The sequence below is a fragment of the Budorcas taxicolor genome, chromosome 9 (genome assembly GCF_023091745.1).
Source record: "Budorcas taxicolor isolate Tak-1 chromosome 9, Takin1.1, whole genome shotgun sequence".
Lineage (NCBI taxonomy): Eukaryota > Metazoa > Chordata > Mammalia > Artiodactyla > Bovidae > Budorcas > Budorcas taxicolor.
This window is the reverse complement of record NC_068918.1, coordinates 11,278,875-11,284,012: the sequence shown is the minus strand read 5'-3', so window position 1 is coordinate 11,284,012 and position 5,138 is coordinate 11,278,875. Positions and strand designations below refer to the sequence as shown.

At 36.5% G+C, this 5,138-nt stretch overlaps 1 non-coding gene across 1 annotated transcript; it reads left to right on the top strand.

Moving 5' to 3' along the window:
* The first annotated feature begins 2,697 nt into the window (after positions 1 to 2,697).
* TRNAC-ACA (transfer RNA cysteine (anticodon ACA)) lies at positions 2,698 to 2,769 on the top strand. Its single transcript has one exon. It is a non-coding gene; the product is annotated as a tRNA-Cys (tRNA).
* Positions 2,770 to 5,138: the final 2,369 nt, after the last annotated feature.

Sequence of the window (5,138 nt, the reverse complement as noted above, 5' to 3'; positions counted from 1 at the left end):
ATGGCTGGATGGCATCACGGACTCGATGGACGTGAGTCTGAGTGAACTCCGGGAGTTGGTGATGGACAGGGAGGCCTGGCATGCTTCGATTCATGGGGTCGCAAAGAGTCGGACACGACTGAGCGACTGAACTGAACTGAACTGAACTGAATTCAATTGTTAATGAAGAGAGGTGTATCACAATAGCTTTTAAAACATTTTTCAATATCTATTGATGAATTTATTCTCTTTAAAGTATATTCATTGATAGCAATTTCAGTGGTAAAATGTCATAATTTAATTCTAATGACCTTTATGTCATTCGACACACACAACACCTATTTGAAAAAGATAAGGAATCTATTATCATCATTTATCAGATAAGGAGAGCCTTAAAGAGACTCTTGTACATGCCTTCGGCCTTGTCCATGCCCACACATCTTAGGGCCAGAGATAAAAACAGAACTGAGGTCTCTTGATTCCTGGACCAAGATGCTTTCCATTATAACATACTATCTATCTTCCTACTTGCTCTTTAAAAAAAAATTATTTGCTTATGTGTTTATTGGCTGTGCTGGGTCTTCATTGCTGCGGGCTTTTCTCTAGTGGCGGCAAATGGGGGCTTCTGTCTGGTTGTGGTGCTTGGGCTTCTTACTTCGGTGGCTTCCCTGTTGCCGACCCCGGGCTCTGGAGCACAAGCTCAGTAGTTGTGGTGCACCAGCTAAGTTGCTCCGTGGCACGTGCAATCTTTCCAGACCAGAAATCAAACCCATGTCTCCTGCATTGGTAGGCAGATAGAGTTTCTTGACCACTGATCCACCAGAGAAGCCCCCTAGTTGCTCCTAAAACCTGTGATCTGTTGCATACAAAGGAAGTGCCAAAGAAAAATTCTGTCAGTAAAATGAGCAATGTCCTAGTTGGGAATCTAACAAAATATGATCAAACTATGTTGTTTTCCTTTGGTCTTGTTCTTACTTATTCTAGATCAAAAAGGAATAAATAAATTCATACTACCAGAAATTTACCAAGAAACTGGTTATTTCACAGTTTTGAGGATTTTGTGCCCAGTACTAATTCATATCTCATCCTTTATTTGGAAATCTTTGGTATTATTCTGGACCAAAAGAGTTAAAAAAAAATAAAAATAAAAATAAAGATTCTGCCAAGAAAAATTCCCCAAAATATGTAACAAAGAAAGAATTCCTTTGAAGCAACAGGAAACAAAGATTAATGGAGGAATGTTTTCATTCTTATCTAAGATATTAAGGCAAAGAAAAATCAGAATTCACTTCAGGATTAAAAAGTGAAATTCCCTTTCCAGTATACAAATAATTCCTGACTTTCTTTAACAAAAAAAAAAAAAGAAGAAATATTGCTGAATCTGATTCATTTTTTATAATTAAAATTTGTGACATTGCAGATCAATTCAATTAGCTCCACCCAATAGGCCTTATGACTTACAGACGGTTTAGTTTCTTGGTAAAAATGATCTCAGTAGAGCATGAGAAAATAATGTTTCTTTCACTTTCTAGTTTGAGTTTAGAACTAGGGATAATTTAATGATTGTTTAGGCCCTATTCACTGCTAAACCCTTGCAATTTTATTCTATACTTGCTCTGGCTACGGAGAACACTGTCCAATTTACAAAGACATTTTTTCTTTAAAGAATGCCTGTTGATTCCAGATATAAAATAGAGTGATGTCAAACATTTATAATAAAAGTAAAAGTTACAGAAGGCAGAGATGTGATGGGGAAATTACTCTTGATTTGAGTCTCAAAAAAATAACGGGGTAGAGCTTAATATATGTAGTAGAAACTCACTGAATGTTTGTATATGAATTAGTTTAACATGTATTCATGACATATATCTTAGCTTTTATCTTTTCTAGAAAACCAGTGACATCCACAGTCTAGGTTAGGAGATCCTGTTGTTTCTATTGCCCCTCAACATACTTCCGTAGCAATTTGTCATCAATGATGTTGTTGAGATTAATATCATTTTTATTACTACATTTCCTGGGGCTGCCAGAGACTGAGGCAGTGAGATTAACTCATCTTCCAAGGTTGGTAAAGGAAGCGTCATTAGTCATCACTTACGACCCTTTATTATACTCGTTTTATTCGTCTCTCTGCTGCACTGTTGATTCTTTGTGGATTACATCTGAGTAATCAGCTTCTACAATAACAAGAGCAACCAATATTCTTTGAGTAGTCATACTGTTTTACGTGTCTGACCTCATTTAAATCTCACAACATACGTATGCTTAGGTACCATTATTCAACTGATTTTACCATAAGATACATTTGGTAGTCATTTCTTTTAAGATAAACCACATAATTGAAATGATTTCAAAAGGCTATAATTATTTTTCACACTTTATTTATTGATGATTTTAAAATAATCTTTATTCTTCAGAATAGATTGAATATAAATGAAAATTGCAAAGTACAGTGTTCCCATATATACCCTACAGTCTCCCTTACTATTAACATCTCACTTTCATATTGCATATTTGTCACAGTTACTAAGCCAATATTGAGTCAGTACTTTATTCAAACTTTCTCAGTGTTTCTTTTTCCATTCTAAGATCCCATCCAAAATACTACGTTACTTTTAGTTTTCAGGTCTCCTCAAACTCCTCTTGTCTATTACAGTTTCTCAAACTTTCCTTGCTTTTGATGAACTTAGTTTTGTGGAGAACTAAAGTATTTTGACTTCCCTGGTGGCTGAGACGGTAAAGCGTCTGCCTACAATGCAGGAGACCTGGGTTCAATCCCTGGGTTGGGAAGATCTCCTGAAGAAGGCAATGGCAACCCACTCCTACTCTTGCATGGAAAATCCCATGGATGGAGGAGCCTGGTAGGCTACAGTCCATGGGTCACAAAGAGTCAGACACGACTGAGCGACTTCACCTTTTCAAGCTATTTTTTTGTAGACTAGTCCTCAACTGGAATTCACCTAATGTTTTTCACGTGATTAGACTGGGGTTATGGGCTTGGGGGAATAAGACCACAGAGGTAAAGTGTTATCTTTATCACATCAAAGCAAGGGTACATATTGTCAGTCTTTCTTATCACTGTCACTGCTGACCTTGATCAACTAGCTTAGACAGTATTTGTCAGATTTATCTACCAAAAAGTTACTTTTCTTCTTCCCTTTCCACATTGTACTCTCTGGAAAGAAGTTACTACAAGCACCCCTCACTTAGGGAATGGGGTGTTATACCCCATCCCATCGAGTGGGGAGTAGCTACCTAATTTTTTAGGATTCTTCTGCAAGGGATTTCTCTTTTCTTCCCTGTATATTTATTTGTTCACTCACTTCTATCTGTATGGACTCGTGGATCTTATTTTACACTTTGGGTTATGAGGCAATACTACTTTCTCTATTTTTTTGCTCAAAGTGTTCCAGCTCTGCGCACTGGGAGCTCTTCCAGTTGTTTCCTGTGTCCCTTTGTCAAAACTCACACCAATTTGCATTTCTTTTCTTGAACACTTCTTGACTTCCTGGTACTAAAAGATGTTCCAGGATCATCTTATACATTCCTACCCAAGTCCTAGAATCAGTCATTTTATCCTTGTTTACTTTGATAGGAGAATAGTGTTAGGAACCAAAATCTGGGTACTAGGTGTGCTTGTTGCCAGAAGGGTGTCAGTGCCTCTAAGCCCTCTCAGCTGACAGAGCAAATATACATGTGTGTCTACACATCTCTATCAATAAACTAAGCTAATCATGATTTTATATGGATTTCTCCAACTCTATTACCACATGGCTAATTTATGATAATCTTTTCCTTGCTTATTTATAAGCTTCCACCTCAACAATGAGAAACCTGGCTCATGCTATTCTCCATCCAGTTACTTAATTGTTCAGTTCCAGCGGACTCATATAGAGTATCAGAACTGTTGACTTGTACTCCTGTGGGAAACAACCTTAGCAACTAGAGTACATTGCTTATGAGCATTTCCTTTTGCCTTTAGTCTTGTAGACTCTACTCACTTCCAAATCTACTAGGGCAGCAAATTTTACCCTGACCCTCTTCAATGTGGTTGTTCCAAGCATTCTGTAATACAATTACATTCTTTTATCACAGCCTGTATTCCATCCTGCTCTTCCCCAACCTTCTAAATGAATAATATGTTAAGGCTCACTCTTTGCTCTAAAGCTCTGTGGATTGTGAGAAATGCATAGTGCTATTTGTCCACCATCACAGTATCATATACAATAGTTATATCACCCACACAATTTCTTGTACTAGGCATATTTAGTCTCTTCCTATCTCCCTGAGCCCTTTGGAAACCACAGATCTTTTTACTTTCTTCATAGTGTTTTGCCTTTTCAGAAATGTCAAATAATTGGAATCATACAGTATGTAGCCCTTTTCATACTAGTTTTTTTCACTTAGCAATATACATTTAAGTTTCATCCATGTCTCTCATGCCTTATTTCTTTGTTTTGCTGAATAATATTCCACTGTATGGATGTACCACAATTTCTGTATCCATTCATCTATGGGAGAGCAGGTTGATTGCTTTCAGTTTTTGGTGGTTATGAAAAAGCTACTTTACATGTCTATGTGCAGCTTTTTGTGTAGACATAAATTTTCAGATTAGTTGGGGAAATATTCATGAGTACAGTTTCTAGACTGCATGGTAAGACTATGTTTAGCATTGTAAAAAAACTGCCAAACTGCCTTCCAGAGTGGCTATACGACTTTGCATTTCTGCTACCAGTGAATGAGAGTTTCTTCTAATGTGTACCTTAACCAGCAGTTGGTATTACCAAGTTTTCTTTTCCTTGTTCTTTTTTTTTTAAATTTAGCCATTCTAATAGGCGTTTAGTAGTATCTCGTTGTTTTAATTTGCTGTTCTCTAATGACACATGATACTGAGCCTCCTACATGTTTCTTTGCCATCTGTATATTTTCTTTGGTGAAGTGTCTAATTCTTTTGCTTAATTTTAAACTGAATTGTTTTATTATTGTTGAATACTAAGAATTTGTTGAATGTTATGAATTCTTTTTATATTTTGGATACAAGTCCTTTATCAGAAAAATGTTTTCAAATATTTTCTCCAAGTCTGTGGCTTGTTTTTTCATTTTCTAAACAGCCTCTAACAGAGCAGAAGTTTTTAATTTTAATGGCTTGTCAGTTTGTT